This window comes from Fragaria vesca, linkage group LG2 (assembly GCF_000184155.1).
Source record: "Fragaria vesca subsp. vesca linkage group LG2, FraVesHawaii_1.0, whole genome shotgun sequence".
Classification (NCBI taxonomy): Eukaryota; Viridiplantae; Streptophyta; class Magnoliopsida; order Rosales; family Rosaceae; genus Fragaria; species Fragaria vesca.
Genome location: NC_020492.1, coordinates 2,919,907 through 2,935,258, shown reverse-complemented (window position 1 = coordinate 2,935,258; position 15,352 = coordinate 2,919,907).

Here is a 15,352-nt window from a genome sequence, read left to right as displayed (position 1 = left end):
GGGGACGGCTGCTGGAGTCTTCTAGGGTGGAGGAGCGCCGTCGCCGGCGCCGGAGGGTGGAGAACGGACGGACGTCCACACTTTAAGCCGAGTACAGGAGTCCGCTTCTCATCCTCTGTGTGTGTGTATATATTTATATATTATGAACAATAACCTCAAGGGATCATGATGGTGAGGCTAATATTTGTTTGTCCGTGATATATATGTACGCCTAATAGCTAGAGACTGCATTTCCGATAATGCCTTAAAGATTTCATAGGTCTATGAAAAACAAAAATATTTCATAAGTTTGGAGTAGTGTATATCTGCGCGCTTAATTCCCATGCCAGTACATTTATACACGAAAACAAAATACTTATATTTATTTAAGCAAATAACATGAACTTATTATTGAAAAAATTATGTCCAATACGCCATGTGGCTTGATGCGACAGTGACATGTTGACACTCGGGAAAAACCTCCTAATTAAAATACGCCAATCTCACAAGACCTATATGTTATAGAGTCAATTCCATATCCCAACAAGTATGTTGTAAAATATATGCAATTCCTTTCTACTCGATCTTTTCTACGCCTAATAATATTCATCGGGGTTAAAAACTTAAAATAGCCTAGCCATAAACATTCTAGGACTACACGCTTAAGTTGCACGTAATCATACTTGGAGACGATAGAATTCTTAATCCTACTCGAAAACGGATTCAAGTTTGCCTATATATATTGCTCTTTCTTAACCTTAATCGCGCGCTACAAAGCCTTCGAGCTTGTTTTATGCCATAGGAGAGATACAGGATGACCTCGACGATGGAGATAAAGCAAAAGGAAGATCAATGCCGCGGCCGAACAGATCCTACTTGTTATAACTGTCTTGGCAATGTGTGTAGCTGTTGGCAGACACCGCCTGCAGATATCATGCAGAAGATTCTAGGGTATTTCTCTACTTTTAGCGATCTGATACGGATGAGAATTGTGTGCAAGTCTTGGAACTCAATTATAATGCGAAGAGACATCCGTGCCGCTCCTCCTTTTTTGTTTCCATGGTGTTCTATCCCCCCAGCCCCAGATTGCTGCAGGAAATACTTTTGTTTCGGCTCCGGGCGCAATTTGAAGCTCCCTAAGCGAGTTCGAGGTGGGTGGATTTACGGGTCGTCTAAAGGTTGGTTCATCATCGTCAAGGAAAGAGGACTAAACTCTAAGATGTTTCTACTCAACCCAATTTCAAGAGTACTACACCACCTACCATCCCTGAGAACAATTCCGTTTTTCAAAAATGTTGTAAAGACTAGAAAATGGGAACAAGGAATTCTGTTGTCACGTCGCGTTAGCTACTCACGTAGATATGAACTTTTCAGAATCATTCACCGTGGCAGCAATTTTCAATGACAGGAAGACATTGGGTTTGTGCCGACCGGGAGACAAAGCATGGACTGTCACTCAAGTATTAGATATCAATGAAAACAGCCTCCTTTTTGACATATTATTTTCTTCCGGCAGTCGATATGCTTTGGTTAGGAGTGAAAATGAGGATGGCATCGTTGATGCAGCTACTCGCACCATAAACATTGGCTTTGGAGATCGTCTTGAAGAATTAAAGTTGAAGTTGGTTTATGACAAGCATGAAAACAAAAACAAGAGAATTATACATTATAGAGATCATGCCATAGTTACCAATGGATCGTACAACTCAATGTTGGTAGAATCAACCAACAGTGAGGTTCTGTTGATCCATCAAATGTTGGATTTTTCTTTGAAAACCCATTCTATCTATGAAGATGATGAGGGTCAAGAAGGCAATGATGACATTGGTGGTATTGGTGGCAACATAGAGGAAGATAATGAAGACATTGATCAAGATGATAGCGGTGATGAAGCCAACAATGAAGATCACGACTACGGTATTGCTGATGAAAATTTTGAAAATGATGGCGTTGATGAAGGTAATGGTAATGAAGAAGTCAACACTAGTGATGAAAATGCTAGCGGTGATGAAGCCAACAATGAAGATCACGACTACGATGAGGGTGATGAAAATTCTGAAAATGATGACGTTGATCAGGAAAGCATCATCAGAGGTGATGATGAGCATGAAGGAGAAGGTAATGGTAATGAAGAAGACAATACTATTGATGAAAATGTGCCTCGCTTCAATCCCCATTTAAGGACCAGGAATTTTATAGTTTACATGATTGACGCAGAAAAAGAAAACTTGATTCAACTGCAAAGCTTGGGCGACCAAATATTATTTTGCGGAAACGATGGTTCATTCTCCCTTCCATGAGTTCCATCTAGTCCTTTTGATGGATCAAGTACCATTTACTTTGCAAGAAATAGCGTTTGGGACTATGAAGCAAGTCCAAAAACATATACGTCTCGGGAGATTGGTTTTTTTAACTTTGATGAAGGAAGAGGTTACCGGTTTAGAACTACTAGCGACATGTCAGTCCGATATCAAGGAAGTTGGTTTACTCCAAGATTATAGGCTTTAGAAGTGTGATTCTTGAGTTTAGAGCTATTAGTTTCCTTTCGTGTGTAAGATTACGTGAGTAAGAATTAAGAACCTTAAGTTATATAGATTCTTGATTCGTAGAGTTCTCCTAGTGCATGTAATTTTTAAGGACCAAATTTGATTTCATTTTTTTCATTGGCAAATAATCTTGGGACCAAATTATGATGTAAATTTGTTCATTAATCGGGTTCCTGTTGTTGTTAGTGTTCGATTTTGATTGACTTTATTGAATTAGTTTTTTTTTTTTGTATAATCTGTGTGAATTAGCTTTGATGTGGTTACTGTGAGAAACACATTGATTTTGAGAGCGATTCTAAGACTATCTAAAGTTGGAAAAGTTCTTCTAGGATCTATCAATTAAGGGTTTTAGTAACTGGATTTTGGTCTCATGTTGTTTGGGTAAGATCTCCGTCAACCAAATACTGTATTCCTATTTCTTGTGCATCTGTATCATATCGTTTGTGTTTTGGGTAAACCACACGTACTAGTTGATAATAGTAGAAGAGATGATGGAGTTAACTACCCCATTTTCTTTGGTGCAACTGTGCAAGTACTAGACTCTATTATTTGTGGCTCTTAAAAATTAATGCATTTGACTCACTGAAATATGTTTGGGTTAGAAAAGAGCGCTTATAAACTACGACGATTGGGTGTAGAGTTTCACATCATTCTATTATGGTATATGATCTTATGAATCTCAATGTCAATGATACAAATTTTCAGGATAAACTTGCCATGAATATCACCTTAGAGCAGGGTACGTAAGACTCTAAGGGTATTGAGAGTGATGCGCTCCATGGTATAGGTTGGTCTTTGCACATGAATTAATGTGGTTCCTGTTATTCTGTGACAATGGCTGTTACCACAAAGAGTCTTTTCATTGTTAACATTCTCTTACTTGCATATTTTGTGAAAAATATGACATGAGATTCCTCCCAAGTAATATTTCCATTATTTGGCAGATGTTCCCAGTTGCATTAGATGTGGAAATACATTTGTTCTTAAGGCACCTGAAAAGAATCCAGGTGACTCTTGATCCCTCACACGTACTTGTTCTCAGTTTGATTTTTAATTTTTTATATCTGCTTTTCAAAATAGTAAATATGCAGTTTGAGCATATACCAGCTAGCTTTTCAAGACCAGGATTTTTATTCCTTGCTTGTATTGCATGTTAAATTTTTGTTAAAGGCTTTTTCACTTGTTGGCTCGAGTACAGTAAGTTAACTCTTGCTCCAATGCTTATGATTATTTCAAAATCGATAGTAACAACACGTCCTTCTCGTAAATTTATAAACAAGCAACACATTCCATTTATCATACTAGAACTAGACCTGTCCACTTTGGCTGTTGAGCTTTCCAGATCAAGACCAGTCCAATTCTGGCATCATAGATCAAGATTATTGTTTTATTTGCATTTTTGATGGGTTTTAACAATTTTAAGCAAGAGATTGTAACTAGAACCCGACTTCGGTGACCACAACCAATGAACATGAACATGAGACACGTGTCCATTTTAAAAGGTTTGGCTGTAATTTAAGGACATAACATGGGGTTTTGAGTATTTGGCATGATTGTTTATAATTATTGTTGACACTTGTCTATCTCTCATTAGTGTTTGTCACCCATAAGTGACCACAGCTGGTCACCCAAGTTATTTCCTTGTAACTGTATATTATTCAGCAATATTTCAGTAAATCAGTGGTATCTAGATTTAATCAAGTTGGGTCATCTATTTGTATTTTTTAGGGAGCTAGAACAAGTGGAACATATCCCAGAGCAGACGTTAGTCCAGTTATTACCAAAGAGGTGATAAAATCTCATGTGTATTTTGCTTATTAATCTGCTTTGTTAGAAAGGAACTACGTACAAAGTAGACTTGATATCTATCAGTACCAATTTGTTATCGGTTCTCTTATTTTGGGCAAACTTTTGTTGTCAATCTCTTTGGTCATATATGGGACTCCAGAAGATGTCACTAGCATCAAATTAGGAATTGATATTGAATTTGAATGAATATACAACTGAGACTTATAGTTCTATAATTTATATATTAGTCATAGTGATGAGGAATTGATATTGAATTTGAATGAATATACAACTGAGACTTATAGTTCTATATATTAGTCATAGTGATGTATATAGATTTGACCGTTGTTTTGAATATGCCAGGCCTTTCTATGAGCTATATTAGAAATTAAGAACAGGGTGTGTGTGGTCTTAATTTCTTTTCAACTTGCTTGAGATTACAACCAGATTTTACCATTTCTTCTCACTGCAGCTATATTGACCATTTTCTTGGATTTGAAGTTTCTATGCTTCCAAATGCCACTGTACTTTTGACTCAACTAGGTACTAAATTGAGTATATTTTCATGGCAGATGCTTTTTAGTTGTATGATTTTAGGCACACTGGTGAAATCGAGCATACAGAGGCAGTCCACTGATTCCCATTAAGTTGTCCATTAAGCTACCCCTGTGTATGTTATGTTTTTTTAAACAAAGCTAGTAACTCACGATTTCCACAAGCAATCATAAAGTAAGCTACTGTGGTTTCATAAAGAATGGTCTGGTGACTAGATTTCGATTCCTTTTTTAATTTTTGGTGTTTGAATGAGTATTCAGATTCATTATGTTCTTTTAGATTTTGGAGAAGTTTTCAACCAATGCGTGTTTTAATCGGTATCAGCTGTTTTTGCTCAGAATTAACATTGACGAATTAGATGTATTTTTCTCAGGAGACAGATCTCAGTCGAAGCCCAGAACTAGACAACCAGAAATGTTCTCTGTATGAGTGCAGGCAGGAACATAAAGCATATGGAAAATCATGCATAGGGGAAAACTATCTGGTGTCCTATTGGTTACTTGTCAGTAATGCCCTCTTTTCAAGAGTACTACGAATGAGTATCTATCATGATATCTACGGCAGTGATATAGTTGTTCATATTTATGAATTAACTAAGAGTTTGTTGTCCTACCTTTTGTATTTCACAAGGTTGTGAGAATTCATTAAACTTTTAGATTTACACATGCTCAAGTGTATTTAAGACGAAAAACTAGAAGGCCTAGACAGATCTTCTTTCTTTTTTTTTTTTTTTTTTTTTTTTTTTTTTCAATCTTACACTCTTTTATCTCGCTAATCAATGTTTTAGCAGCATGTTGAGGTTCACTAATATATAGTTGTGAATGAGGTTTAGTGACTAAATAATGTCGTTCAGTGACTAAATTTATCCCTTTCGTGATCAATGACCTTGGTCACTACCGCTATTGTTATCAGTGTCTAAATCTAGTGGTCACTAGAAGTTTTGATTTCGTAACCCAAAATCTTGCAAGTGGTCACTTGTAAGAACTAGGAGTAGTTAGTGGTGAATATGGATGATAATGAACCGAAAGTAGTGGCAAAGTCATGATTTTGCTATAAAATAAGTGTAAAATCGTCTTTTAGTAACTTGTGAGGAAAATGAATTGAAAGGTGAGTGGTAGACACATGATTATGCATGACAGGAAGGACAAAATGGTAAGCCTACAGTAAATTTACAAAGGCTGCTGAATGGCAATTTTGTGATTGTGCTTGAGACGAAGGGCAAGATCGTAATTCCGTAGAGCTACAGTGGATGAACACTATTATGCCAACTCAGAATTAGTATATGGTAAATTATTGACGGACCTATAGTGATCACCTAATGAGCAGTGACCACCTTTTTTAGGTCACTAAACATGAATGTAACCAAAATTGCTACCACTCCTTTTGTCACTAATGTCGAATATTTCAGAGTAAAGGATTAAACTAGACAAACTTAACCAGAAATGGATGAGAAGTTTCTTTTTTTTTTTTTTTTTTTTTTTAGATATGGGGGCCAAAGGCCTAAACAAAGAAACAAACAATGAACTAGGAATCTGTTACGATCCTAAATTTAGCAGAATCACACAAGCCATCAAGAGCAGCTTCAACAACTTGTGGAGGAGGTTGCTAGAAGTATTGCCCCCCAAATTCAGAGCCAAGGCTGGACTTGGAGAGAATATCAGCTACCATATTAATCTCTCTATAACAATGTGAAATTTCACAAATAGAGAGATTGTTCTTCAAAAACTTGCATATGTTAAGAACACTATATAGGGGATGCAGCTCTTGCAAACCCTTGTTCATCATGTTCACAAGAACCACCGAATCAGACTCAATAAGCAGAGACTTACAATGGAGAGAACCAGCAAGCTTCAACCCCAGCAAAAGACCTAACACTCAGCTTCAATAACAGAACCTTTACCCAGACTAGCAGTGAAACCAAAAACCCAATTGCCATTGTGATCCCTCAAAACACCACCAGCTCCAATACAACCATTCTGACTTCTAGCACCATCAACATTTAGTTTCATCCATCCTATAGGACGTTTAGACCATCTTAAACTGATAGGGACTTTTTCAACATCTTGAGACTAAGAAGCATTAGCATTTTTCCATTCAATCACACTATTTAGAATGATAGCAATAGGATCAAAACTCAAAAGGGTACGTGAACTCCTGATCAAAAATTTTATTGCACCTCCATTACCAAATATACCAGCAGGTAAAAATAAAAACATTAACCCATATAAGATCACCATAACCAACAATCTTACCGTGAGTATTAGCATGAAACCAGCCATTCCAGTCCAAAGACCAAGTTCTGGAAATTGAATTGGAGAAAACAATTTTGCCCCAAATACCTCTAGCCATTTTGCAATCCCTGAGCAAATGAAGGAGAGTTTCAGGATAATTAGGACAACAAGGATAACTAGAGTCAGTTGTAAGATGTCTTTTAGACCTCTCCTCATTAGATAAAAGTTTCTCATGGCAAACAAGCCAAAAGAAAGTCTTCAATTTGGGAGGAATGGGAAGCTTCCAAATATACTGCCAAGGGAAAGGAACAAGATTGTCCATCTTCATGAGACATAAATAAGCAGATTTCACAAAGAATTTTCCATTAATTAGAAGTAGCTCCCCAAATAAGATTATCATCACCTGCACCATTAAAACCAACATGAATTCTAACAATCTCAAAAATAATATCATCATCCAACACAGAATGCAAGAAATTCAAGTTCCAACCATCACTATTCCAACATTGGTTCACAGTTAGGCAAGGATCTCTAATAATCGAGTCTGTCACTTTCAAACAAAGAGGACCAGATCCTAACCAATTATCATTCCAAAAATTAATGCAACTACCATCCCCAATCCTCCAATAGAGACCTTGAGACAACACCTTAACCCCATGGACCACTCCTCTCCAAGTACTAGAGCAACTAGAAGGGCATGAGTAATCACTAGAGAACAAGGATTGAGACTTCACATACTTTTTAATTAAACAAAACATCACACCAGAGGCCCTTGTCATTTTGAAACATTCTCCCGCTGATTTTGGCCAACATAGCTTGGTTCATGTGAATAGCTTTCTTCAATCCCAAACCACCATGCTTTAGGTTTACAAATCCTATCCCAATTAATAAGATGGACTTTCTTCTTCTCATCACAATCACCCCAAAGAAAATCCCTTGAAAGCTTATCTAAAGAATCACAGGTTGCAACTGGAAGCTTAGCTGTTTGCATAGCATATATAGGAATAGTTGAAGTAACAGCTTGAACCAAAGTGAGTCGACCAGCAAAATTTATAGTCTTACTTTTCCAACCAACTAACTTACTTTGAACTTTCTCCACAATAGGTCTATAAGTCTTCTTAGTCACAGTGGAATGAATAAGAGGCATTCCAAGATATTTACCCAAATTATCGGTAAGAGCAGACCCACAAATCCTACTAATTTTTCTAGCCATCTTCTTGCTAGTATTAGGAGAACAATAAAGCATGGATTTTTGGAAACTAACCTCCTGGCCAGAGAGATTACAGAAGACATCTAAGCATTTCTTTATAATTCTGGCTTGAGCACAATTAGCTTTTGCAAAGACAATTAAATCATCTGCAAAAAATAGATGAGAAATTGGAGGACCAGATCCAAACGCTTTAACTGGTTTCCACTTACCCATATCAATAGCACAATGAATCAAATGTGAAAGCTTCTTGATGGAGTTCGAGTATACAGGGTGGATGTAGTATAGTGAATGGAAGAAAAAGGTTATCGTTCCCACGAGGATATTAGTTTAATTCAAATTATGAAATACTTAAACTAACTACACTAAAACATAAGATCACGATAACAATTTAAATAAACAAAGAAACAATAAAATAAGTAAACAAACAATGATGAATGAATCTAGGATGTCAGAATCAACGACAAACAATCATATTCATGATTTGATGCTACTAACAGACTCTTTCGTTTCTTTAGATGACAATTCTCGTATCTAAGTCCATGTACGGCACTTAGACCATAGTTTTCCTTAAGTGTATAATTCTCTCCAAGTACGGCAGAGGTCGTACATCCTAGCATCCAGTCTATTCAGTTACGGTATAAATTTAACATGTAAGACTCATTACGTTCTAGAAAACAAGAGAATCATGCAAACCATTACTTCAATTACGACAATAATGTAATTCACAACTCTTAATCACAAGAAACTAATTTGAATTATATTGCAGCTACGCCTCAAATTCATCTTCTAATTACTAGATGCAAAGCTCTAAGGTGATCAATCAAAGAACTTAAACATATAGCATTGATTAAAATAATGACTAAGAATTCATCATAAAGAAACTATAAATCTATTAATCAAACATCAAAAACATAAACAATCATGCTAGGGGATCAACCCTAGAAAATGTTTAACAAAACATGACTAAGTAAAACATAACGAAAACATAAAAAGAACAAAAAAGGAATGAAGGTGAAGATGGATGGATGGTCTCTGCTCCTTTAGGCGTCTTCAACGTGCTTCCGAGACCTCCCTTAATGTGAAATTCATGCTCCCTTAAATAGAGAAGTTTCCTACTCATCTTTGACTTCAAGTTTCCTTGTAGAACTTGGATTCGGACTCCTTTCTTGATATGGAATGGAAAAACCTTGAGATATCTTTTGTAGAACTAGGAATACATGTACTCCTTGAATCCTCATCTGCATTATTGTCCTTGAAGCTTTAGGGTTGACGGTCTTGTGACATGGAACTTGATTTATCCACAAATGTTTGTAATTTCCCAAGAAGATTTTCTGATCTGACCTATCTTCACTCAAACGATCATAACTCGGTCCATATGTATCGAAATGAAGACCGGTAAAATTCTACAGAAAGTAGACTTCCGTAGCTTTTCAATGGTATAAGGCTCATAGTCTGATTCGATTTGAGTAATTCCCAGTAATTTGGCGAAGTTAGCTGTTTTGCAGAGGCAGATTCTGGCACGTGAGATTACAGTCGGTTTTCAATCCTTATTTGCTTATTTTAGCGCATTTTCTTCTCTTTACGACAAAAACCTACAAAAGCATTAAATTAACGTAAATAAGTCATAAAGAAGAGAACTAAACACAAGTCTCAAGCATAAGAGACTTAGAAATATAGGATAATATGAGCATATCACTTCTCCATACAAAGAACAAAAAGATATGGAGATAAGGGATCACTCTGCCTTATGCCTCTACTAGCAGAAAAAGAATGAGAGAGTTCACCATTAATACAAACATGGAAACTCGTAGTTGAAACACAACTCATAATAAGTTTAATAAGATTTCCAGGGATATGAGTTTCAGTGAGTACAGTTTCAATAAAACTCCAATGAAGCCTATCATAAGCTTTTGATAAGTCAATTTTCCAGGACAAGAAACCATTAGCCCCCTTTGAATGCTGAAACTTATGAAGAACCTCTTGAGCAACGATAATTTATCGGAGATTTGTCTTCCAGGAATAAAACTAGCTTAGTTAGGTCCATTGAGTTTAGAGAGATAAGGGCGTAATCTAGCCATAACCACTTTGGAAATAGCTTTATAAAGAGTAGAGCACAAGCTAATCGGTCTAAATAAAGCAATAACTTGGGGGCTAGCAATTTTAGGAACAAGGGTGATAAGAGTATGATTAAGACCATCTGGGATGACTCCAGAAGAGAAGGCGTTAGAAACTAACTAGAAACTTCAGAAGCTAATAAGTTCCAGTGCTTATGAAAAAATAAAGCATGAAAGCCATCCACACTAGGAGCTTTAAGACCACCAATACTGAAAATAGCTTCTTGAACATCATCAAAAGACACATCTCTACTCATCCAATCAATAGCATTAGAATCCAAACAGGGAAATAGATGAGGAATAGAGAAGTGATTATTCTCAGAAGGAACACAGGTGAAGAGAGATTGAAAAAAAGAAGCAGCAATGTTTTTCATACCTTCCATTTCAGTACACAGCTCACCACACTGATCAAGAAGTCCTTCGACTTTATTCCTTCTTCTTCTCACCAAAGTAGAGAGATGAAAAAACTTGGTATTGCGATCCCCATTTTGTAACCAAGAAACTCTGGATTTCTGCTGCCAAAACAAAGCTTCTTGGTCTCTCAACTGTTCATATTCCTTAATAAGATCCTCCTCGAGATTAATAAGAAAGCGATTGTTCTTCTTACAAAGACTTTTTTGAATACCAGAAATTCTAGCTAATAATTTCCTCTTTCTTCTAAAGATATTCCCCACCACTTTAGCTTTCCATTCTTGAAGATCAGAAGACAATTTATTGATCTTACATAACACATCACCATCATAACTCTGCTAATTTTGTTGCACAAAACTAGGGTAAGTTTCTTCCTGCAACCACAAAGCTTGAAACGTAAAAGGTCTATTAATACCACAAGATGCCACATTAGAAAATAAATGCAACAAAAGAGGACAATGAGGACAATGATCAGATTTCAGTAAAAAAGCATCAGGGAAAGTAAGTCTCCAAGCATCAGTGCAAAATCCCCTATCTAGTCTCTAACTGAATTAGTAGTCCAAGTAAATTCAGGCCCTTGAAAACCAATATCAATCATACCAAAACTATCAACCCAGGTTCTCAAACCACCAAACTTACCAGCCAAGGAACCACCATTTTTATCAGCACTACAATAAAGCTCGTTATAATCTCCAATAATTAATCATGGCAGCTAAACAGTAGAGGCAAAAGAAGATAAGTACTTCCAAATAGAGCTTCTCGCATACTGAGAAGGGCTAGCATACAAAGCAGTAAGAAGCCATTCCTGATTATTCACCATCACTTTAACAGTAACAAATTGAGAATTACTATTAACAAATGAAACATAAACTTTATTTTTGTCATAAAGAACCCAAATACCACCAGAGAAACTTCTAGCTTCCTCCACTTTAGCATCAGGGAAACCAATCTTCTGAAGAAACCTTTTAGCCTTAGCAAAGGGAACACGCGGCTCACAAACAATAAGAATATCCATTTTATGTAATTTAGTCAAATCAGAGATAGATGATCTAAAATTCTTACCTCCAGCACCCCTCACATTCCAACAAAGGACCTTAAACATCGAGACGTAGAGGGAGAAATGGGAATAACCCAATTAAGCATCAATCATACCTTCCCCATCATGAGAAGGTAGAATGTCATCAGAAATTACCATGCTATTAGAAGCAAAAGTCTTGTCAACAAAATCAGAAGTGGTTATAGACTCAGAAGCAATACTTGTACTCTGTGCTTTTAACCCTTCCTCAAAAGGAGAATATCCAAAGACTGCAGAAATTCCACTACCAAAAGAAATACCCTCCATGTTTCCAAACGAGAGCTTTTTGGAAACTTGAGACTGATTCTTTGTAGTAGAGGAACTTACACCTTTGGATTTTCTTTGATAATGAGAAGCAGTTTCAGGGCCACTGCCACTACCAGTGTTGGAAACATCCTTCATTGGGGCTTTAGCAGGAAGTTTGTAATGCATAGTTAGAGCAGCTTTCTCCTTCACAAAGGCTTTAGAAAGGTCAGACCCAAAATATGGTTGTTTACTAGGGGATGTAGTGTTTTCCATGTTGGAAGTAGAGTTATTGAAACTCTTTTTCTTACCAGAACTAGCAACACTCTTCATTTTATCATCAAAATTATGCCAAAGTTTCACAATGGGAGGAGACACCCCCTTAGATCCAACATGAGTAATATGTTCAGCCTGATCACCAGATTCATTACCACCTTCTTCATTCAAAACATCAAACCTTGAACCACTAGGAGCAGGTTTACTCCCTCTTCCATTCCCTCCAGCTTTCCTCTTATTTTTATAACTCATCAGCATCCAAGGACCCATATCCTCCTTAATGACATCTTTTAGAACTTCAGCAGTCCCATTTGACTCTGTCTGGATATCCTGCACCACCTGAGTATCAAGCATAACATTATCCATATTCACATCACTCACAAAATTCACCCCATTCTCATTATTATCAACATCAGTAGTAACATGGACAAATGGACATTTGTCCTTAGCATGACCAAAACATCCACACTCAAAGCAAATTAAGGATATACCTTCATAAACCACATTGTAAGCTACATCATCAACTTCAACAAAAGGTTTCAAAGGTTTACTTAAATCGACCTCAATGCAGATACGAGCAAATTTTCGTCTAGACTGGCCAAGAGTCAACTAATCAACCTTCCCTACTTCCCCAATGATTTTTCCAATCTTAGCCAAGGTATACTTCTTAAAATATTTAACAGGTAAGCCAACAATTCAAACCCAGAGAGCCATCTTACCAATACTTTCATCAGGATCAAAATCCCGCCTCCATTTCCTAACACTCAGAGTTTGCCCAACCAAAATCCATGGACCATCACAAAGAGCAGTGTTCATGTCCTCCTCCAGATTGAATTTGACAATAAAAAAGTCATTTGGCAAATCAATCAATTGCCATCTACCCTTTACCTGCCATTTCCTACGTAGCCCTCTCAACATGAAGTCAAAAGAATTAGTAGAATTGGGTCTGCCCATAAGCTTAACAATTACAGCACATCTCCAATCGAAATCCAGTTTATTATGAACCTCAAAAGAGAAAGAAACATTATGTCCATGCTTACCCGGAGAGTAGACACAATCATCTTCAGTAAATTCAAACTCCTCTGTCATGGTTTAATGGTATCGATCAACAGGATTGATGAGGGAATTCGCGTAGCTCATTAGAGTAGGAAGTAGAGAAGGGTTGGGTTGAACACTAGAATCCATATCTTCCAATTGAAGATCCCTCAAATCTAGAAGACTATCACCACCATTCTTCATTCGCTTTCGATTCGTTGTCGTCGCATCAGAGCCTTCGCCACTTCCTGATGGAAGGGCGAAGAAAACGAACGCCGGTGTTGCCACCGTCCTCTAGTGCACCCAGAAAGAATAGCAGAGAGGCGGATGAGGCATGCCCAATCGGGATCGGAGTTGGGGAACAACGAGAAATCTTAGAGAAAAAAGGAAGGCGCGTGAGGGCGTGTTCTGATCTCTCTTCTAGCTATATGGGTTCTTTATCAGAACCCAAGTCGACGCTTTCTCGACGTGTCAAGTGAAGAAGATGGAGCGTGGGCCTGGAACAGCTACTGTGGGTTTTGTTGCTTCAGTCTTTTCTCTTCTACATGAGATTGAAAAACACTACTTAGTTTTTGTTTTTTGGATGAGAAGTCCTTTGACCACTCCTTTGCTCCTAATGATTCAAGACCAGACGCGTAAAAAGATTGACCAAAATATGACTTCATAATAAGAATAAGGGCAAAATACTGTATAGTTATTGTGATTTGAAGTCGACATCTGTTCAGTCCTTACGGTTTATTTAATCTGAATGGTCCTTAAAGTCACGATTTTTCATCCAAATGGTCTTTCTGCCTATTTTTCTATTAGAATATTGACGTGGCCGTTAAAGAAAATTGACTGAGAAAATATAGTCTTTGTAATTTTTAACGGCCACGTCAACAATTTAACTGAGAAAATTGATGGAATGACCATCTGGATGAAAAAAATCGTGACTTTAAGGACCATTCAGATTAAAATAAAACTATAAGGACTGAACAGATATAGACTTCAAACCACAAAGTCTAAATAAATTTCAATTCTAAGAATAATCTTTAGATGTATTGAAGAAGAGCCACTCTACAATTTCTTTTTTCAATAAAAAAAAACTTAATTTGAACAACAACTTTTCTGTTATATATGCAAAACCAATTTTTCACACTTCCTTACATCGCACATTACTCAAGAGGCAACACTTTGCACAAACATGATATATGAGGTACGAACATGAGGTACCTTAGTAAACCAAGTGCACATAATAAGGTACCTTAGTGATTAAAGACATTGAAAACCCAAGTTTCATATTAGGAGTCTATTTCAACTCATTATTTTCTTCTTTTTTAAGCATAAAGTCATGATGAACTGAGTATGACATTTTGTTCAGTCATTCACGTACTACATGTATTCACTAATTTTATGCACTTGATATGATGCACACCTACCCTCTAGGCATGTCAAAATCACACACTTGTTCTCAGCTTCTGAGAATTCTCATCTGCAGGGCCGGTCCGGAATGATTTAATTAAGGCCCCTACGGAAAAGAAAAAAAAAGAATGACCCTAATATAATTTTTTTTCAAAAAAAAAACTTTTTTTTTTTCGAGGTTTTGAACCTAAGCAAGTATAATGTCAGAAGACTCATCTCCACGCCATTAGTTTTTCATTAATATGTTAACTCATAAGTATACAACCGAGGGGAAAGGATGGGGACATAAACCAATACCTCCGGAAATAAAACAAAAATAAAATACAATGCATTTCATGTCACCAGGTGCTTCGCATTCAGTTCAAAAACATGATTTTGGTGCAGAACAAAATGTTTGATCAATGGTTGCAAGGATTAGTCAGAAAAATGAAACATATACTATGTAAGGACATTTAAGGATGGAGGAGGGGGGGGGGGGGGGGGGGGGG